The sequence below is a fragment of the Heterodontus francisci genome, chromosome 37 (assembly GCF_036365525.1).
Source record: "Heterodontus francisci isolate sHetFra1 chromosome 37, sHetFra1.hap1, whole genome shotgun sequence".
In the NCBI taxonomy this organism is placed as follows: domain Eukaryota; kingdom Metazoa; phylum Chordata; class Chondrichthyes; order Heterodontiformes; family Heterodontidae; genus Heterodontus; species Heterodontus francisci.
This window is the reverse complement of record NC_090407.1, coordinates 1092169-1115713: the sequence shown is the minus strand read 5'-3', so window position 1 is coordinate 1115713 and position 23545 is coordinate 1092169.

The window sequence follows — 23545 nt, the reverse complement described above, 5'->3', positions numbered from 1 at the left end:
GATTTGGTTAATGGAATAAAGCCAATGGTTTGTTTGAAATGACCCTGCAACAATATTTCCCTTTGATTTCCACGAGCACTTCTTGTACTCTGTTTGAATAATGTCATCCTGTGGGCTGCCCCCGAATCTGAGATTGATTGTTTTCTGACCTTTATCATTATCCTTCATCATCAGCCCATTAGTTCGAGTCTGTGAAGTGTGAGTAGTAAGATTAAATGGGTGTGTGGGTGGTAAAGTGAGACTAGTTTAAATATGCATGTTTAGCAATGCAGTCCGTGCTTGTGTCAGACAGGGAGACGAATGTGTCGCAAAATGTAAAAAATGCTTTTCTTATCTTTTAGCATGTTTTAAAATCAGTGCATACTGGAAGTTTCAGAATCGGTAAACTCTGTATTTGTCCCGCAGATTGCTCAATGCACACAGGGTTACTGAAGGTAGGTAACCTACAATCCGCAGCAGTACCCTCCAGCCATGAAAAGCCTCGATTGAAACCTGCTCGTTTTCAGTTACAATAAGGTTGGGATCATGTGAAATTAGGGCCTAATTATCTAGAGTCGGAATACGCGTCTCGAACCGATTCAATTCAGATTTATTTTGTCCGATTTGCCTCGCAGCCTTTGGTATGAAACAGTCGAAGGTCAAAGCTGTTTGGATTTGCTGAATGTGCAGGAATCCAGGGGGACGTGCTCGGTTTATTAAAGCAGGATGTTACGGTTTTTACTGTATACCGTGGAACCTTGTGTGGGAGTGAGGAGTAGATTCCAAATGAAGCTTGTGCCCTGATATTTGTGGATAATTTCAGGTGATGAGCGGACTCCTCCATTACCCCCTTTAGAAGGAGGTTGGCAAACGCTCAGAATTGCCCAATTTTCAGATGTGATTTGTAAAACAGTAAGAAACAAAATAAATGAAGGCTAAGAGATAGGAAGAATGGGTTTCCCGTAACACTGAGAGGAGCTTGACAGAGAATTTTGAATTTTTAATTCACTCTCGCTGTTTCTACGATGGATTTTTTGGGGGGAGGGGGAAGAATTTGGTTCGTTGTAATATTCTCGATTATAATTAATATTCCACCGCTGTCCAGACCTTCTGCATTGCAGTTAAACTGTAAAAGCTATTTTTTTTAGTAGAAATGAAATATACATTTTGTCTTTAAACTGGGAGCGAACATTATACTGAGTTAAAAGCAAGATTTGTAAACAAATAAACATCAATCACACACCAGTAATGCCGCACATTGTGTTCATATCAGTTCTAATCCATTCGTCCACAAAGCTCCAGGACTTTCACTCATGTTATCATCGACAGGGAAATGAATCCAAGAGAATTTTTGAAAGATACCATAATTTTATGGAATCGTGACTCCTAATCAGCCAAAGTCAGCAAAATGCAGCTTTAATATCATGTTCTTTCAATGATGAACGTTAACTGATTTTTAAAAAAAATTATGATTGGAATGTGAGTGTCGGTGGCCAGGCCAACATTTATTGACCATCCCTAATTGCCCTTGAGAAGCTGGTGATGAGCTGCCTTCTTTTAATCACTGCAGTCCATCCGGTGAAGCTGCTGGCATGGTGATGTTGGAGACCTGCAGCCAGTTCCTCTCAAACAGGATTTAACAATTTTGCTGTTTATATCAGACAAATGTTCCAGAGCAATGAGATTTGAAATTCTTAGATTTAATTCTGGCTGTACTGACAAATACATGACGAAAGATAACACAGTGACATCTTGCGTCATAGAAGAAACTTTATTGATGTTGAATAAAATTTAAAGTAAGCCAACACAAATGAGAGCAGCTAACTCAACTTTTCTGTACCACATTTCTTCAGCGCAGCTGCATCCTCGGGAGTTTGAAGAAGTGCAAATTCGTGTAGTCAGAGTTTTTAATTCTTGTAAAAGTAAGATTAATTTTAATATGAAAGCAAAATACGGGGATGCTGGAAATCTGAAATAAACGCAGAAAGTGCTGGAAATACTCAGTAGGTCTGGCAGCATCTGTGGAGAGAGAAGCAGAGATAACATTTCAGGTCTGTGACCCTTCATCAGAAGCTGGATTTTAATAATCATCAGCAGTTTGTCTAAATCATAGTCTCCTCAGAAGCCGGCAGTTTTTGAAAACCGACCAGATGTGAGTTATTCATATGGCTTTATCGCTTCAATCATGTAAATACGTTTTACGAAGACATGTTACAACTGATGTCAAAGTTTGTCACACTTACAATTCATTGTGCTAGTCAAAGAAACAAAGCGCTGGAAATGCAGAGCTACCTATCAGCGTCTACAAACAGAAAAGACCAAGTTAACATTCGCGGCACAAACGGGCCCTGCGCCAGAGCCCTTATCTCCTCTTTCCACTTTTCAAATGTTGATCGATCGGCTGCATTTTCTGTTTTACCCAAAGCGAAGTTATTGGATTTAAAGCAGGTGGATTCCTTCCTCGGTTCCTTTAAGGTTGTCCATTTTGGCAGGAAGAATAAAAAAGAAACATATTATCTAAATGGTGAGAGATTGCAGAGCTCTGAGGTGCAGAGGGATCTGGGTGTCCTAGTGCATGAATCGCAAAAGGTTAGTATGCAGGTTCAACAAGTAATTAGCAAAGCTAATAGAATGTTATCCTTTATTACGAGAGGAATTGAAAATAAAAGTAAGGAGATTATGCTTCAGTTATATCGGGCATTGGTGAGACCACATCTCCAATACTGTGTGCAGTTTTGGTCTCCTTATTTAAGGCTTGGCCATGTGAGCCGCATGGAAGATGGCAGGATCCCCAAAGACACATTGTACAGCGAGCTCGCCACTGGTATCAGACCCACCGGCCGTCCATGTCTCCGTTATAAAGACGTCTGCAAACGCGACATGAAATCGTGTGACATTGATCACAAGTCGTGGGAGTCAGTTGCCAGCATTCGCCAGAGCTGGCGGGCAGCCATAAAGACAGGGCTAAATTGTGGCGAGTCGAAGAGACTTAGTAGTTGGCAGGAAAAAAGACAGAGGCGCAAGGGGAGAGCCAACTGTGCAACAGCCCCAACAAACAAATTTCTCTGCAGCACCTGTGGAAGAGCCTGTCACTCCAGAATTGGCCTTTATAGCCACTCCAGGCGCTGCTTCACAAACCACTGACCACCTCCAGGCGCGTATCCATTGTCTCTCGAGATAAGGAGGCCCAAAAGAATTTAAGGAAGGATGTGAATGCATTGGAGGTGGTTCAGAGGAGGTTTACTAGATTGATTCCTGGAATGAGCGGGTTGTCTTATGAGGAAAGGTTGGACAGACTGGGCTTGTTTTCACTGGAGTTTAGAAGAGTGAGGGGAGACTTGATTGAAGTAAGTAAGATCCTGAACGGTCTTGACAAGGTGGATATGGAAAAGATGTTTCCTCTTGTGGGTGAGTCCAGAACTAGGGGGCACTGTTTTAAAATTAGGGGTCTGCCTTTTAGGACAGAGATGAGAGAAATTCTTTCTCTCAGGGAGTTGTGCGACTTTGGAACTCTCTGCCTCAAAAGGTGGTGGAGGCAGGGTCATTGAACATTTTTAAGGTGGAGGTAGATAGATTCTTGTTAGATAAGGGAATCAAAGTTTATCGGGGGTAGATGGAAGTGTGGAATTTGAGACACAAACAGATCAGCCATGATCTTATTGAATGGCGGAGCAGGCTCGAGGGGCCGAATGGCCTTCCTCTGCTCCTAATTCATATGTTCGCATGTTTAGGGGAATGGGTTAGAATCAGCCTGGACCTGTGAGAACATCAAACCCACAATACCCATTGGAGCCAGATTTCACAGTTTCTACATTGTCTGGTCCTAAGGATGATGGCAGACTGGCAGCGACTGCCACCAATGATCGAAAAATCTGACCCATTTTGTTCACATGTAGTCAGCAATTTCTCTTCATTGTTGAACCCCTGATGATTGAACTGGTGAAAAATGTCCACAACATTTAAAATGAATAGTATTTATAATAATGGGAATCCTACCTGGAGGATAATGTTAAGCAGTTTGATATTTTGTAGAAATTTGAACTTGCGCTTAGCTGAAACAAGGTAAAAATGTTTGTGTAAAACCCACAGCTAGAATAAACAATATTCACATCAGAGCTGCTGAAGTGGTGCGAAACTGTAACCTCTGCTGAGATGCTGAAAAACCGATCTGTTTCAATGAGCAATTGAAAGACTAATATTTGCAAAGACGGTGGCTAATGCTCCTCTTTTGAGAAGAATAAACTTGTCTGTTTATTTAGAGAATTCTGTGGCCAAGGAAATGTTTAACATTTACTTGATAACTTTTGATGGACAGATTTTTAGTCTCTCAGGGAATCATGGGATATAGTGAGCGAACAGGAAAGTGGAGTTGAAGCTCCAGATCAGCGATGTTCATATTGAATTGCAAAGGAGGCTTCAGGGGCTGTATGATCCACTTCTGCTCCTAGTTCTTATGTTCTTATGTTGATAACCTTGAAAAGACTTCAGTTATACTGTGATTACCAATATGTGTAGTGCAGTGCATAGCTGGAAACTGGAGTTATACCACTGACTGCGCATTATGCAGGTTGAAAGTAGAAGATCTCAGAGAACATGCCCTTAATTGCACAGGGAAAGACTTACTGAGTGTAGATGGGAGCACACCTTTCTGATAGGGTGAGATGAAGTAGGGTGGGAGGATGGTCATGCGAAGCAAACATACTAGCACAGACCAGTTGGGCCAAATGGCTCGTTTTTGTTCTCTAAATTCTATGTAATGTAATTCTCATAACACTAAAAAGGATTCCCTGAAGTGCTTATTTTTAAATTTGTTCTTGGGATGTCAGCATCACTGGCTGGGCCAGCATTTATTGCCCATCCCTAATTGCCCTTGAGAAGGTAGTGGTGAGCCGCCGTCTTGAATCGCTGCAGTCCATGTGGGGTAGGTGCACTCACAGTACTGTTAGGGAGGGAGTTGCAGGATTTTGACCCAGCGACAGTGAAGGAACGGCGATATAGTTCCAAGTCAGGGTGGTGTGTGACTTGGAGGGGAACTTGCAGGTGGTGGTGTTCCCATGCATCTGCTGTCCTTGTCCTTCTAGTTGGTAGAGGTCGCAGGTTTGGAAAGTGCTGTCGAAGGAGCCTTGGTGTGTTGCTGCAGTGCATCCTGTAGATGGTACACACTGCTGCCACTGTGTGTCGGTGTTGGAGGGAGTGAATGTTTGTCGATGGGGTGCCAATCAAGCGGGCTGCTTTGTCCTGGATGGTGTTGAGCTTCTTGAGTGTTGTTGGAGCTGCACCCATCCAGGCAAGTGGAGAGTATTCCATCACACTCCTGACTTGTGCCTTGTAGATGGTGGACAGGCTTTGGGGATTCAGGATGTGAAATACCGCAGAATTCCCAGCCCCTGACCTGCTCTTGTAGCCTCAGCATTTATGTAGCTAGTCCAGTTCAGTTTCTGGTCAATGGTAACCCCCAGGAGGTTGATGGTGGAGGAATTCAGTGATGGTAATGTTGTTGATTGTCAAGGGGAAATGGTTAGATTCACTCTTGTTGGAAATGGTCATTGTCTGGCACTTGTGTGGTGCAAATATTACTTGTCACTTATCAGCCCAAGCCTGAATGTTGTCCAGGTCTGCTTCAGTATCTGAGGAGTTGCAAATGGAATGGAACACTGTGCAATCATTGGTGAACATCCCCACTTTGACCTTATGTTGGAGGGAACATCGTTGATTGAGCAGCTGAAAATGGTTGGGCCTAGGATACTACTCTGAGGAACCCCTGCAATGATGTCCTGGGACTGAGATGATTGACCTCCAATAACCAAAACCATCTTCCTTTGTGCTCGGTATGACTCCAACCAGCAGAGAATTTTTCCCCTGATTCCTATTGACTTCAATTTTGCTAGGACTTCTTGATGCCATACTTGGTCAAATGCTGCCTTGATCTCAAGGGTGGTCACACTCACCCTACCTCTGGAATTCATCTTTATTGTCCATGTTTGGATCAAGGCTGTAATGAGGTCAGGAGCTGAGTGGCCTTGGTGGAACCCAAACTGAGTATCGGTGAGCAGGTTATTGCTGAGTAAGTGTCGCTTGATAGCACTGTTGACAACACCTTCCATCACTTTGTTGATGATTGAGAGTAGACTGATGGGGCGGTATTTGGCCGGATTGGATTTGTCCTGCTTTTTGTGGACAGGACATTGTTGGTCAATTTTCCACATTGTTGGATAGATGCCAGTGTTGTAGCTGTACTGGAACAGCTTGGCTAAGGGTGCGGCTAGTTCTGCAACACAAGTCTTCAATACTACACCTAGCATGTTGTCAGGGCCCATAGCCTTTGCAGTATCCAGTGCCTTCAGCCATTTCTTGATAACACATGGATTGAATTGGATGAAGACTGGCATCTGTGATGCTGGGGACCTCCGGAGGAGGCCAAGATGCATCATTCTCTCGACACTTCTGGCTGAAGATGGTTGCAAATGCTTCAGCCTTTCTTTTGCACTGACCTGCTGAGCGTCCCATCTTTGAGGATGAGGATGTTTTTGGAGCCTCCTCCTCCAGTTAGTTGTTTATGTGTCTACTACCATTCACGACTGTATGTGGCAAGACTGCAGAGCTTTGAGTTGATCCATTGATTGTCGGATTGCTTAGCTCTGTCTTTCACATGCTGCTTCCACTATTTATCATGCAGGTAGTCCGATGTTGTAGCTTCACCAGTTTGGCATCTCATTTTTAGGTTTGCCTATTGCTGTTCCTGGCATACTTTTCTACACTTCTCATTGACCCATTGTTGGTCCCCCGACTTGATGGTAATGATAGAGTGAGGGATATGCCGGGCTATGAGGTTACAGATTGCAGGTTGAATGCAATTCTGCTGCTGCTGTTGGCCCACAGCACCTCATGGATGCCCAGTTTTGAGCTACTAAATCAGTTCTGACTCTATCCCATTTAGCACAGTGGTAGTACCACACAGCACAATGGAAGGTGTCCTCAGTGTAGACAGGAATTCGCTTCCACAAGGAATGTGCAGTGGTCACTCCTACTAATTCTGTAATGGACAGATGCATCTGCGATGGGTAGATTGATGAGGATGAGGTCATGTAGGTTTTTCCACTTGCTTTTCACCACCTGCCACATGCCCAGTCTAGCAGCTATGTCCTTTGGGACTGGGCCTGCTTGGTGAGTAATGGTGCTACCGAGGCACTCTTGCTGATGCACATTGAAGTCCCCCTCCCAGAATACATTCTGTGCCCTTGCTTCCCTCAGTGCTTCGTCCAAGTGGTGTTCAACATGGAGGAGTACTGACTCATCAGCTGAGGGAGGGCAATAAGTGGTAATCAACTGGAGGTTTCCTTGCCCTTGTTTGACCTGATGCCATAAGACTTCATGGGGTGTGGAATCAATGTTGAGGACATCCAAGGACACTCCCTCCCAACTGTATGCCACTGTGCTGCCACCTCTGGTGGATCTGTTCTGCTGGTGGGACAGGACATACCTGGGGATGGTGATGGCAGTATCTGGGACATTGTCTGTAAGGTATGATTCCGTGAGTATGACTATGTCAGGCTGTTGCTTGACTAGTCTGTGGGACAGCTCTCCCAACTTTGGCACAAGCCCCCAGATGTTAGTAAGGAGGATTTTGCAGGGTCGACAGGGCTGGGTTTGCCGTTGTCGTTTCCGGTGCCTAGGTCAATGCTGGGTGGTCCATCCGGTTTTATGTTTATTTAACTTTTCTGTAGTGGTTTCTTACAATGGCTTGCTAGGCCATTTCAGAGGGCACTTAAGAGTCAACCACATTGCTGTAGGCCAGACTGGGTAAGGATGGCAGATTTCCTCCTCTGACGGGCACTAGTGAAGTGGATGAGTTTTTATGACAATCTGGCAATTTCATGTATCATTATTAATGAGACTAGCATTTTAATTCCAGATTTTATGATTTAATTGAATTTACATTGCCCCTGCTGCAATGGAGCATTAGTCCGGGCCCCTGGATTACTAATTAATTACCTCTAGATTACTAGTCCAGTAACATTACCACTGCGCTACCGTCCCGCTCGGGGAAGAATATATTTAAATTGTGGTTTTGTAAAGGAGCTGTAATTAACACTGCACTGGGTACAACTCCGAAGCAATATGAGATGGGGTTCTGGAGTCGGATCTGGCGCCTCGCGACTTAACTGTATCTGGAAGTCAGAAAATCAGTTGAGCTCCTGAGCGAGTTATACTGCCACCTTGGCATACCTGAAAGGGCAATATTAATGTACCTGACGAAAGCGTGGCAAGTGTCCAAATGGCCTATCAAGGTCACTCCTTCCGCAGACTGTCTACATCCCACACTGCAGAAATACAGTTATCATGCAAAATCCCCTAAATCCATTCCTCCTTTCCTATTGCATGACTTGCTTAAGCTTGGACTCAATGGGCCGAATGGCCTCCTTCTGTGCATTTAATGAATCTATGACTCTTTCTATTTGTCTGTGGGAGCCCTTTCACTGTGTCCCAGCCATTCATCACACGGAGGCTGAACAAAAGGAGAAGGGATTTAGTTCGGGAGCCTCTTGCATTTAATAGGATGGCTCATTGTGAGCAGAGACTTAATATCTGACACCAACACTCATTAATTAGGGAAACAAGCTGTCCAGGGAATTCTGATTTCATTTATTATCAAATCTGTGTTATTCAAAATATCAAAATACTTAAGATGAGAAAAGTCGAAATGAGATTAAAAATACTCACATTACGATGTTTGTAAATAATATTTGACGGGAATGGAGAGCTTCAAAGGAATCTCGGTATTTAAGAGATTAATCGATTTTTCTGGAAAACGAGCATTGAGGGGTAGACTGAAACGCAAAGTGTTATTGTTGCTGGGTCAATGGACTCTCATTGAAATAAATAGAGCTCCTTGTCTCTTTTAAAACATTAGGTGCGAAAATACATGGATATGAAGAAACAGACATGGATTAAACCCGAATATTTAATAGAATCGTAATTTACAATAACAAAATGTCCTTCCTAAATGCGAGCAATGATTTCAAAGGATGTGTTTATCTTTAAGATCCGATATTTATTTCCTTTCTGCCGCGCTGAAATGATGCGAAACAAATTTTCAATCGTATTAGTGAAACGTGGAAATGTCCTGCATTAAATTCCTACTATGGCCAAAATAAATGTATTTCTTAAAGAAACCTGTAAAGTGGAGCGAATATTTCTTCATGTAAAATAACTGGGATCAAAATGTCTTTTACACAATTTTTATTTTTTAGAATTAGAATTAGAATTAGAATATTACAGCGCAGTACAGGCCCTTCGGCCCTCGATGTTGCGCCGATCATCTGACCTACACTATTCCATTTACATCCATATGTCTATCCAATGACCACTTAAATGCCCTTAAAGTTGGCGAGTCTACTACTGTTGCAGGCAGGGCGTTCCACGCCCCTACTACTCTCTGCGTAAAGAAACTACCTCTGACATCTGTCCTATATCTTTCACCCCTCAACCTAAAGCTATGTCCCCTCGTTTGATCTTTGCAGTAAAATTACCTGTGAAAATATGATTGTGTAAAATTAACAAAAGCTATTACATTATGCAGGAAGGAGGGGTTCAGATTTTTGGGACATTGGGACCGGTTCTGGGGGAGGTGGGACTATTACAAATTGGACGGTCTACACCTGGGCCGGACTGGAACCAATGTCCTTGGGGGTGCGTTTGCTAACGCTGTTGGGGAGGGTTTAAACTAATGTGGCAGGGGGATGGGAACCAAATGAGGAGGTCAGTGGACAGTAAGGAGGTAGTAACTAAAGCCTGTAAGGAACTAGATAATGAAGTCAGTGTGACTAAGGGAGAGAGTAGGAAGAGAGCAGATGATGAACGCAAAGGGACTGGTGGTCTGAGGTGCATTTGTTTTAATGCAAGAAGTGTAGTAGGTAAGGCAGATGAATTTAGGGCTTGGATTAGTACCTGGGAGTATGATGTTATTGCTATTACTGAGACTTGGTTGAGGGAAGGGCATGATTGGCAACTAAATATCCCAGGATATCGATGCTTCAGGCGGGATAGAGAGGGAGGTAAAAGGGGTGGAGGAGTTGCATTACTGGTCAAAGAGGATATCACAGCTGTGCTGAAGGAGGGCACTATGGAGGACTCAAGCTGTGAGGCAATATGGGCAGAACTCAGAAATAGGAAGGGTGCGGTAACAATGTTGGGGCTGTACTACAGGCCTCCCAACAGCGAGCGTGAGATAGAGGTACAAATATGTAAACAGATTATGGAAAGATGTAGGGGCAACAGGGTTGTGGTGATAAGAGATTTTAATTTTCCCAACATTGACTGGGATTCATTTAGTGTTAGAGGTCTAGATGGAGCAGAATTTGTAAGGAGCATCCAGGAGGGTTTTCTAGAGCAGTATGTAAATAGGCCAACTCGGGAAGGGGCCATACTGGACCTGGTGTTGGGGAATGAGCCTGGCCAGGTGGTTGAAGTTTCAGTAGGGGACTACTTTGGGAAGAGTGATCACAATTCCGTAAGTTTTAGAATACTCATGGACAAAGACGAGAGTGGTCCCAAAGGAAGAGTGCTAAATTGGGGGAAGGCTAACTATACCAAAATTCGGCAGGAGCTGGGGAATGTAGATTGGGAGCAGCTCTTTGAAGGTAAATCCACATTTGATATGTGGGAGGCTTTTAAAGGGAGGTTGATTAGCATGCAGGAGAGACATGTTCCTGTGAAAATGAGGGATAGAAATGGCAAGATTAGGGAACCATGGATGACAGGTGAAATTGTGAGACTAGCAAAGAGGAAAAAGGAAGCATACATAAGGTCTAGGAGGCTGAAGAAAGACGAAGCTTTGAAAGAATATCGGGAATGTAGGACCAATCTGAAACGAGGAATTAAGACGGCTAAAAGGGGTCATGAAATATCTTTAGCAAACAGGGTTAAGGAAAATCCCAAAGCCTTTTATTCATATATAAGGAGCAAGAGGGTAACTAGAGAAAGGATTGGCCCACTCAAGGACAAAGGAGGAAAGTTATGCGTGGAGTCAGAGAAAATGGGTGAGATTCTAAACGAGTACTTTGCATCGGTATTCACTGAGGAGAGGGACATGACGGATGTTGAGGTTAGGGACAGATGTTTGATTACTCTAGGTCAAGTCGGCATAAGGAGGGAGGAAGTGTTGGGTATTCTAAAAGGCATTAAGGTGGACAAGTCCCCCAGGTCCGGATGGGATCTATCCCAGGTTACTGAGGGAAGCGAGAGAGGAAATAGCTGGGGCCTTAACAGATATCTTTGCAGCATCCTTAAACACGGGTGAGGTCCCGGAGGACTGGAGAATTGCTAATGTTGTCCCTTTGTTTAAGAAGGGTAGCAGGGAAAATCCTGGTAATTATAGACTGGTGAGCCTGACGTCAGTGGTAGGGAAGCTGCTGGAGAAGATACTGAGGGATAGGATCTATTCCCATTTGGAAGAAAATGAGCTTATCAGTGATAGGCAACATGGTTTTGTGCAGGGAAGGTCATGTCTTACCAACTTAATAGAATTCTTTGAGGAAGTGACAAAGTTGATTGATGAGGGAAGGGCTGTAGATGTCATATACATGGACTTCAGTAACGCATTTGATAAGGTTCCCCATGGTAGGTTGATGGAGAAAGTGAAGTCGCATGGGGTCCAGGGTGTACTAGCTAGATGGATAAAGAACTGGCTGGGCAACAGGAGACAGAGAGTAGTAGTGGAAGGGAGTTTCTCAAAATGGAGACGTGTGACCAGTGGTGTTCCACAGGGATCCGTGCTGGGACCACTGTTGTTTGTGATATACATAAATGATTTGGAGGAAAGTATAGGTGGTCTGATTAGCAAGTTTGCAGACGACACTAAGATTGGTGGAGTAGCAGATAGTGAAGGGGACTGTCAGAGAATACAGCAGAATATAGATAGATTGGAGAGTTGGGCAGAGAAATGGCAGATGGAGTTCAATCAGGGTAAATGCGAGGTGATGCATTTTGGAAGATCCAATTCAAGAGTGAACTATACAGTAAATGGAAAAGTCCTGGGGAAAATTGATGTACAGAGAGATTTGGGTGTTCAGGTCCATTGTTCCCGGAAGGTGGCAACGCAGATCAATAGAGTGGTCAAGAAGGCATACGGCATGCTTTCCTTCATCGGACGGGGTATTGAGTACAAGAGTTGGCAGGTCATGTTACAGTTGTATAAGACTTTGGTTCGGCCACATTTGGAATACTGCGTACAGTTCTGGTCGCCACATTACCAAAAGGATGTGGATGCTTTGGAGAGGGTGCAGAGGAGGTTCACCAGGATGTTGCCTGGTATGGAGGGCGCTAGCTATGAAGAGAGATTGAGTAGATTAGGATTATTTTCATTAGAAAGACGGAGGTTGAGGGGGGACCTGATTGAGGTGTACAAAATCACGAGAGGTATAGACAGGGTGGATAGCAAGAAGCTTTTTCCCAGAGTGGGGGATTCAATTACGAGGGGTCACGAGTTCAAAGTGAGAGGGGAAAAGTTTAGGGGGGATATGCGTGGAAAGTTCTTTATGCAGAGGGTGGTGGGTGCCTGGAATGCGTTGCCAGCGGAGGTGGTAGACGCGGGCACGATAGTGTCTTTTAAGATGTATCTAGACAGATACATGAATGGGCAGGAAGCAAAGAGACACAGACCCTTAGAAAATAGGCGACAGGTTTAGATAGAGGATTTGGATCGGCGTAGGCTTGGAGGGCCGAAGGGCCTGTTCCTGTGCTGTAATTTTCTTTGTTCTTTGTTCTTTTAACAATAAAATTAACAGAAATTATAAAGAGTTGCAATGATACTGCAAAATAAAGTTTTATCGCCGAGCATTTGATGTATTATGTAGAAGTCAGTAAATTGTGAACATTTTATGTAAACAAACATCCGTGAACCAGTGTGTTGTTATAGCAACTGGAGCTATCTCCTGCCAACGTAAACCAAAGCAAGAGAGATCTCGATTAAAGTGAACTACTCGGAGCTCATTTCAACAAAATTTCCCTGACCAAGAAAGAAGTTGCATTTATATAGCGCATTTCACCACCTCGGAATGTCTTAAAGTGCTTTACAGGCAAAGAACTACCCTTGAGGTGTAGTCGCCCTTGATGTGTAACGTAGGCAACGAGGTACAATTTAGGCACAGCAAGAGTTTGAGGGCTAAATGTTTTCCAGGACACGGGAAGAACTCCCCTAATCTTTGAATAGCACCAGGGGATCTTTTAAGAGAAAGGGCAGACAGGACATGGTATTTCATTGGAAGTGCCAGTGTCGGTTTACCACTCAGGTGCATGGACTGAGGTTTAAAACCATGACCTTCTGGGTGGGGGGCGGTGGAAGAGGCATTGGGAGTAGGATCAAACACCTAGTAAAGGCATAATAATATAATAACAGCAAAATATTGCAGATGCTGGAAATCTAAAATTAGAAACAAGAAATGCTGGAAATACTCAGCAGGTCTGGCAGCATCTGTGGAGAGAGAAGCAGAGTTAACATTTCAGATCAGTGACTCTTCATTATACCTAGAAAAAGTATCTACCCAGGAATTCAGATTGGGTATTTCTTATTTCTTAGAATTTTTAAGAACTAAAAAATATCATTGCAAGTGTAATTTTGTCAATATTTCCAATAATATTGTAGATAGTATTTAGAAGTTTAGTTGAGATGGAATGTTCAAACCTCATGACTTAGTCAGTAAATGAACTGTTCGCTGAGTTAGACAGACCAGAAAGTCTCAGTCTGATTTCTAGATTCTGTTGAATAACATAACTTGGGAAGGAGAGGGGAGCGGGGGACTGATATCTGGGATTCTACAATTGGCTTTAGTGCTCAGCTTGCCAGGTGAAATATCAGCCAGCCTTCAGGATGTTATCCAATGAACATGACATGAGTCATGAGGTGAGCTGGAGCTCAGCTGTGCTGCTCCTGTAGTTGAATCATTCAAAATGCTGACAAAAATACCAAAACAATTGAATGTAGCCCTAGTAAAATTGAAGTCAATAGGAATCAGGGGGCAAACTCTCCACTGGCTACAGTCATACCGATTAATTAAGGAAAGCCAGCACAGATTTGTTAAAGATTAATTGTGCTTAACTAACTTGATTGAGTTTTTTGAGGAGGTAACAGAGAGGGTTGATGAGGGTAATGCAGTTGATGTGGTGTACACAGACTTCCAAAAGGCATTTGATAAAGTGCCAAATAACAAACTTGTCAGCAAAGCTAAAGCCCATGGAATATAAAGGACAGTGGCACCATGGTATGAAGTTGGCTGAGTGATAGAAACAGAGAGTAGTGGTGAATAGTTGTTATTTGGACTCATAGAAGGTGTATATAGATGATACAAAACTTGGAAGTATTGTGAACTGTGAGGAGGATAGTGATAAACTTCAAGATGGCATAGACAGGCTGGTGGAATGGGTGGACATGGGACAGATAAAATTTAATACAGAGAGCTATGAAGTGATACATTTTGGGAGGAAGAACAAGGAGAGGCAATATAAAATAAAGGATACAATTGTAAAGTGGGTGCAGGAATGGAGGGACTTGGGTGGGGGTGGGTGGGTATATGCGCACAAATCGTTGAAGGTGGCATCTTGAGAAAGTGGTTAATAAGGCATTCAGAATCCTGGGCATTATAAATAAAGTCATGCAGTACAAAATCACTGGTTCAGCCTCAACTGGAACATTGTGTCCAGTTCTGGGCACCACACTTTAAGAAAGATGTGAAGGTATTAGAAAGGGTGCAGAAAGATTTACAAGAATGGTTCCAAGGATGAGAGACTTCAGTTACGAGGATAGATTGGAGAAGTTGGGGCTGTTCTCCTTAGAGAATAGAAGGTTGAGAGGAGATTTGATAGAGGTGTTCAAAATCATGAGGGGTCTGGATAGAGGAGATAGACAGAAACTGTTGCCATTGGTGGAAGGGTCAAGAACCGGAGGTCACCGATTTAAGGTGAATGGCAAAATAACCAAAGGCGACATGAGGGAAAACCTTTTTACCCAGTGGGTGGTTAGGATCTAGAATGCACTGCCTGAGAGTGTGTTGGCGGGAGATTCAATCATGGCTTTTAAAAGGGAATTGGAAAATTATTTGAAGAGAAAGAATTTGCAGGGCTTCAGTGAAAAGTGTGGGTGGGGGGGGGGGGGGGGGGGGTTGGTGAGTGGCTCTTGTAGAGAGCCAGCATCAACATGATGGTCGGAATGGGCTCCTCCAGTGCTGTAACCATTCTATGATTCTATAATTAGATTTCAGAGAGAACTGTGTAGGTTAATCCAAAGAGATGCAAAAATGCGAAAGCTTTACTGAATGAACTGCCAGACTTCAACTGTAAAAGTCCATGGATTCACTCCACAGTTAGGGTTTTATAATTGGCTTAAGAGCCCTAGAATCTAAGCTTTAGCTTGGAAGGCTTTAAACTAACTCATACAGAAATACAATACCAATCTCTTTGACATTAAACTGAAACAAAAGGCAATAAATGACTGCTTCTATAATTCCATTAGATCAATAGCAATCCATTGAGGCTGTATATATCTTATTAATTTTGAATGGGTAGCCAATCTTTAACAATGGCAAGCAAGTCTGTGATTGTTTAAATGATCAGAGCTATCACATTCAATGAACTCTTTAGATATTCCATTGTCCTTTCCTTAGCAACCAGCACCTTGTGAAGCCCATAACAACAAACCTTTCTGGGTTGTGAATTGATGCCTCTTCTGTTGAGAAGTACTCTGTTTATCTTTTGGATTTAACTGCTTACATGTTGTTTCTAGCCATAAAGAATCCAGATCAAAAACATTATATAGACAAAAAAACTGTTCATAGTACACTACAGTGATACACGCCACATATTTATTAAATTATACACTGAGATACAGTATTACTAATGCATTAGGAAACTGCTTTTGTATGTTAGAATGCTAAGCTACCTTTCTGAGCGATTACTCACTGAAACAACTGTATCAAGGTTTAAAACTTCTTTTCCAATTCAACTTTTATTTATAGAAACCAAATCTCATGGTTTTCATTTCCTGTAAAATAAACACAACCCAGTGTCTGAACACTACTTATATTCAATGATAATTGTAACTATATAAATGACTTTTCACACTTTAGCAAGAAAATGACACAAGTGACTAAACAGTGAAAGAATGTCTGTGATGAAAATAATCCAGTTGAAGCAGATATCAGAGACATTGCAGTCAATATTTCTTTTGTTATACCCTTAGTTAAAGTGCTGGTAAACATCACAGGTCAGATCACTGAGCACTTCAAAAGGCAACAGACTACAGGGTGGCATCAAAGACGACAGCTCACAAAGTATTCAGATTTCTTATTCTCTGAAGCGATTTCTTGAATATTTCTACTCTCTCCAAAGACACAGCAGCAGTAGTGAATACAATTTAATACAATTTAATGCTGCAAGCATCTTATATAATTACAGGTGCATTTTTAAGTCTGGACAAAAACATAATGCTTGAGGAATAATTGCTCACATTTTGTTTATATCAAATACATGAAAGTTAAGATTTTTAGTAAATATCTCAGTTATTAAATGCACGATACACAATTAGACATTTATGATTATTTCATTTCTCTTGCTGAAATCAGAGGTGAAATATATGAAATTAACAGTCACAGGTCAATAAGTTTAGCATAACAGGGGACTTATCTTAAAAACCTGTGTGTTATTATTTTATATATAGAAGTTTCAGGTCTTACATTGATTGTGGGAGAAATGTTTGAAACAATGTGGAGGGCTGGCAAGCATTAGAAATATGGTGAACAAGGGTGGCAGGCTTACTTTGAGAATTAGGAAGATAGGAACATAGAGCAGGAGTAGGCCATTCAGCCCATCGAGCCTGCCTCACCATTCAATATGATCATGGCTGATCATCCACTTCAATGCCATATTTCTGATGCTCGCCAACCTACAATCAATGTAAGTCCTAAAACTTCTATAATCTAAGATAACCAATACAACCTCCTGACTAATTTTCTTCAATTTCTCATTCCCCCTAATTCCTTGGATCTGTAATCTCTAATTACAAGAAGATTTCTTGTATCTTCCTCAGTGAAGACAGACATAAAGGAATAATTTAGCTTCTCCGCCATTTCTCTATTCCCCATTATAAATTCTCCTGACTCTGTCTGTAATGGACCCACATTGTCTGAGCCAAACATTTCCTTTTTACATACTTATAGAATCTTTTCAGTCCATTTTTATGTTTTTTGCCACTTGTTTTCTCCCAGAACTTAATTTTCAACCAGAAGACTGTAAGTGGGGAAAAAAGATCTGTCCACTCAGGAAAATCAGGATGGGAGAGATTTTCCACCTTTCCCACCTGGACAATAATCTGGAAGACTAGAATGTTCTTTTGTTCTTTACAAAAGATTTACATTTCAAAGACCTTTCCATGTGTACTTATAAAAACATAGATAGAGAGGTGGGACTCATAAAACAGCAGGTGGGCTGGTTTAGTTGGGGAACTCCAGTAAGTCTGGAGGGAATTGTCCTGTCATTGTTAGCAGTATAAATTATGCATGCGGGTATCCGAAATCAAAGGGGTGTTTTGGTGTTGAGGTAATTAGCTTAAATTGCTATCTGGGACATCCCTTATGTACCTCATTGCTTTGAAGATATATGATGCAGGGCGATGCCTGCACCTGATCAGGTGTTTTATGCCTGTGTTTGTTGACAGAAAGAGTTGGCTTTGGAAGTAGTTGTACTCAGGAACAGAGAGGCCATCAGGAACCAGGGGTGTTTCTGATTTGAATGAGGCCCATGCTCAGGCTGGGGAAATCCAGATTTGTGAGGTGTTGAAGGAGAGCTGGAGGATTTGCATAGCTGAATGCCAGAGGGAGAATCTACAAGAAATGCCATACCTTGGAAGATAGCTGAGAAACTAAGGAAAATCAAAGTGAATTCCTAAGAGCTGTGGTATGCTTTGGATTGGTCCCAGGAGGTGTGAACAGACCTCCAAGATCCTGTAAAGTATAAGGGAACTCTTGGGTGGAAGTAAAAGTCAAATGGGTAGTATTCTGTTGAGATTTAGAGTTTAAAATATACGTCTTCATGCTCTGTTAAGATTTTAAGTTTAAAATATAGGTGATTACAAATTGTAGTGTTGTACAGTCAAGTTTTTTGTTTAAAAGGTGAAATCTCGTGGCGTAATTCTTTCAGTGATAACTGGGAGTTTGAATTTCTTTTTAAAAAGTTACTGGTCTCTAACTGGATCATAACAAATGTTGTTCCACAGAGATTGGAGCTGGGATCAGTGTTGGTCAACACTTACATACAGAAGTGCAATATCAAACTGGGGTTATAGTTAATATTGAGGAAGACTGCAACAAAATACAACAAGAAAAAAGCACAAACTTTCTGAATAGGAGTGTAAATGACAAACTATTTTCAATCTGGATAACTGTGAGTTGGTGAATTTTGGTAGGACGAATAATACTCCTTTGGAAATGAGAGTCTTTTTGGGGTAGAGTGGTAAAAGGATCTGGGAGCACAGATTCACAAATCATTAAAAGTAGGTTAATAAAACCAATAACAGTGCTATCAAAGCACTGGGGTTCCTTTCTAGCGGAATAGAATTAAAAAGCAGACACAGAATGTTAAATTTATATGGAACCTTGGTTAGACCACACTTGAGAGTTCTGTGCCCTGTTCTGGTCTCTGTATTACCAAAAGGACATCAAAAGTCTGGAGAAATTTCAGAAAAGATTTGCAAGGATGATATCAGAATGCAGAGGACATAACTATCAGGAAAGGCTGAGCAGGCTGAGACTCTTTTTCTCTAGGAAAGAGAAGACATGACCTGATAGAGATATTTAAAATTGTAAAAGGACTTGGTAGGATAGAGATAGGGATGTTTCCACTTGTGGTGGAGTCCAACTCTAGGAGTCATCAATAGAAGCTGGTCACTAATAAATCTAATCAGGAATTCAGGAAAAACTTCTTTACCCAGAGAGTGGTGAGAATGTGGAACTCGCTATCGCAAGGAGTGGTTGAAGTGATTAGCATAGATGCATTAGGGGAAGCTAAATAAACATATGAGGGAGAAAGGAATAAAAGGATATGTTGATAGACCGAGTGAAATAAACAGAGTGGAAGGAGACTCATGTGGAGCATAAACACCAGAGCTGACCGTTGCACCACTATCATAGCTCGGGAACTCAGGCGCTATGACATCGCTATTCCTGCCCTAAGTGAGACATAGTAGGCAGGAGAAGGCTAGCACAAGGAACAAGGTGGCAGGTACACCTTTTTGTGCAAGGGCAATCCAGAAGAGGAACAATGCCTTCATGGGGTGGGCTTCGCCATCAAAAACAAGCTGGTTTGGTATCTCAGTGATTCCCCTGTGAGATAAATGAGGAATTCTCACTGTCATCAATGCATATGCTCCTACCCTAGATACAACAGGCAATGCTAAAGAGGGATTCTCTTCGACCTTGAGCAATCCCTAACCCGAGTCCAAAAAGGGGACAGCTGATTCTCCTTGGCAACTTCAATGCCAGAGTTGGGAAGGACACAAACCTCTGGAATGGTGTGATTGGCAAGGGAGGAGTAGGAAAAGCAAACTGCAATGGAATCCTTCTCCTGATGAAATGTTTAGAACATGACCTTGTGATAACCAACACCCTGTTTCATCAGAGACACAAGCACAAGACCTTGTCGCAATATGCCTATCCAAGCACTGGGAAATGCTTGATGACCTTGTCCAAGTGAGAGATCGTCGGACTGTCCCGGCACTCGTACCATGACAGGTCCTGATGACTGCTGGAGCGATCACCATCAAATCCGATCTATTATCACCATCAATCTGGCTCCTAAACAGCGGCAGCAACAGAAACACTGCCACAAGAAAATTAACTTTGAAGGTCTCAAGAATCCCGCAAAGGCCTCACAGGAAACCTCTCTATTCCACGCCTCAGTGTGTCCACAGTGTCTGGTCCAGTCTAAAGTCTGCCATAATCATTACTTGTGAAGAGGTTCTTGGCTTCTCTACCAGGAAATACAGAGACTGGTTTGATGAGAATGACCAAGAGATACAGGAACTAATCAAGTGTAAGCGCAAAGTGTTCGAAGACTGGAACCATCGCTACACTTCAAGAGAAAAGCATCAGATCTATAGGCACCTGAAGGCAGCAGTGCAACAAAAAACCCGAGACCTAAAGAACAAATGATAGGTGGAAAGAGCGCGGGAGGTCCAACAGTTTGTGGGCAACCATGACATGTGTGGGTTCTTCAACACTGTCAAGACTATCTATAGCCCAAACACTCAAGGCCCCAACCCACTGAGAGCCAAGAACTGAGGAGAGCTCATCAAGGATAGAGAGGCAGTCAGCATCTGTTGGAGGGAACATTCCGAAGAGCTCCTCAACAAGACTGTGTCCTTGACCCGAGTGTCCTCAACTTCATCTCTCAGTACATTATCCGGCTCAGTCTTGGCACTACCCCCGGCCCAGAATGAAGTTGAAAAAAACATTCATGAGCTTAAAAACAACAAGGCCTCTGGAGCAGGTGGAATCCCAGCTGAAATTCTGAAACACGGCAGAGTTACGCTCCTGATGCAATTCCGCAACCTCGTATCTCTCATGTGGGAGGAGGAGCACATACCGAGGATCTCAGTGATGCTGTAATCATGGAGGAACTTAAAACAATCACTATCGCTACAGAACAAGTACCAGGAAAACTAATGGGACTAAAAGCTGACAAGTCCCCTGAACCTGATGGCCCACATCCTAGGGTCTTAAAAGAGGTGGCTGCAGAGATAATGGATGCAATGGTTATAATCTTCCAAAATACCCTAGATATTGGAAAGGTCCCAGTGGATTGGAAAACTGCAAATGTAACACCTCTATTCAAGAAAGGAGGGAGACAGAAAGCAGGAAAATGGTGGAATCCATTATTAAGGAAGTATAGCAGGACATTTAGAAAATCATAATAAAATCGCAGAGCAGCATGGTTTTGTGAAAGGAAGATCATGTTTGACAAATTTATTAGAGCTCTTTGAGGATGTAACAAGCCAGGTAAGTATAGGGGAACTAGTAGGTGTAGCGTATTTGAATTTCCAGAAGGCATTCGATAAAATGCCGCATAAAAGGTAAGAGCTCATAGTATTGGGGGTAACATATCAGCATGGATAGAGGATTAGCGAACTATCAGGAAACAGAAAGTTAGGATAACTGGGTCATTTTCAGGTTGGCAAACTGTAACTAGTGGGGTGCCAGAGGAATCAGTGCTGAGGCCTCAACTATTTATGATCTATATTAATGACTTGGATGAAGGGACCAAATGTATTGGTAGCCAAATTTGCCAATGACACAAAGATACATAAGAAAGCAAGTTGCGTGGGAGACACAAAGATTCTGCAAAGGGGTACAGACAGATTAAGTGATTGGGCAAAAATTTAGCAGATGGAGTATAATGTGGGAAAATGTCAGGTTGTCCACTTTGGAGGGAAGAATAGAAAAGCAAAATATTATTTACATGGAGAGAGACTGCAGTATGCTGCGGTACAGAGAGATCTGGGTGTCCTCGTACATGAATCACAAAAAGTTGGCATGCAGGTACAGTAAGTAATTTGGAAGGCAAATGGAATGTTGGCCTTTATTGCTAGGGGGATGGAATATAAAAGTAGGGAAGTTTTGCTATAACTGTACAGGGTGTTGGTAAGACCACACCTAGAGTACTGTGTACAGTTTTGGTTAAGGAGCAATATACTTGCATTGGAGGCAGTTCAGAGAAGGTCCACTTGGCTGATTCCTGGGATGAAGGGGTTGTTTTATGAGGAAAGGCTGAGCAGGTTGGGCCTATACTCATTGGAGTTTGGAAGAACGAGAGGTGATCTTATTGAAATGTACAGGATTCTGAGGGGGTTTGACAAGGTAGATACTGAGAAGATGTTTCCCCTCGTGAGGGAATTTAGAACTAAGGGGCACAGTTTCAAAATAATTTAAGACGGAGTTGTGGAAGAATTTCTTCTCTTAGAGGGTCCTTAATCTTTGGAACTCTCTTCCCCAAAAAGCAGTGGAGGCTGGGTCATTGAATATATTAAAGGCTGAGCTAGACAGATTTTTGACCTGCAAGGGTGTCAAGAGTTATGGGGGCCCGGCAGGAAAGTGGAGTTAATCCCATAATCAGGTCAACCATGATCTTATTGATTGGCAGAGCAGGCTGAATGGCCTACTCCTGCTTCTATTTCTTATGTTCTTTTGTGACTATTTTCAAGAAAGGAGACAAGTCTAATTGCGGTAATTCCAGGGGAGTTTCCCTGCTGTCTGCTACAGGGAAAATCATTGCAAGGATCCTCCTCAACTGCCTTCTCCCAATGGTTGAAGAGCTCCTTCCAGAGTCGTAATGTAGATTTTGCTCAATAAGAGACATTACGGATATGATCTTCACTGTGCGGCAAATCCAGGAAAATGTAGGGAGCAGCACCAACCACTGTACATGCCCTTTATTGCCCTCATGAAAACCTTTGACTCCATCAGTCATGAAGGATTATGGAGAGCCCTGCTCAAATTTGACTGCCCTCAGAAGTTTTTCATCATCCTTCGCCTACTACATGATAACATGCAAGCCATGATCCTTATCAACAGGACCAGCACCAACCCTATCTCAGTGAAGACTGGGGTCAAACAAGGCTGTGTAATGCACTTCATCTTCATCTTTCTTGCTGCAATTTTGCACCTCACCTCTGGCAAGTTCTCCACAGGAATAGAAATAACCTATAGGACGGATGGGAAATTATTCGACCTTTGTCACCTCCACTCCAAAACCAAAGTCACTCCAATCTCAGTCATTGAGCTTCAGTACACAGACGATGCTTGTGTGTATGCTCACTTGGAGGCTGAGCTCCAAGTCATTGTTGCCTCCTTCATATGAAGCATATGAGAGGATGGGCCTTACTTTAAACACCCAAAAAACTAAGGTCTTCTTCCAACCCACTCCTGCAGCACAACATCACCCTTCATCGATCAAGATCCACAGCGAGACCTTGGAAAACATGGACTACTTTGCATATCTCGGGAGTCTCCTCTCAACGAAGGCACACATAGATGATGAAATTCAATACCACCTCCAATGTGCCAGGAAAAGAGTAAAAAGAGGAAAAGAGTATTCAAGGATCAGGACTGCAAACCCGGGACTGAGGTCATAGTTTACCAAGCAGCTACATGCTTCGGAAAGTTAGTTAATCTGCAGCAGACACCTCAGGGAATTGGAGAAATACACTGGGAACCTGCTATAATGCAGTCCGTGGGGTCCACATCACGAGACGGCATTTTATCGAGGTCCTTTCAAAAGCTCCAAGCCAGTAGCCAGAATAATAAAACAAACAAAATGAAGACAATTCAAATAAATTAAATGTTATTTCTTCTGGTAACAGGAATGTGAATATACATGTACAATCAGACTACTGAAAACTGCAGACAATCATTATTGAACGGATGGACACGTGTTGAAGAGATCAATAATTTTTAACTGTTCACTTACTCCTCACCTCTGTCATTTTTAGATGTAGGGTGTTCTGAAGTTGTGTCACACTTGCAGC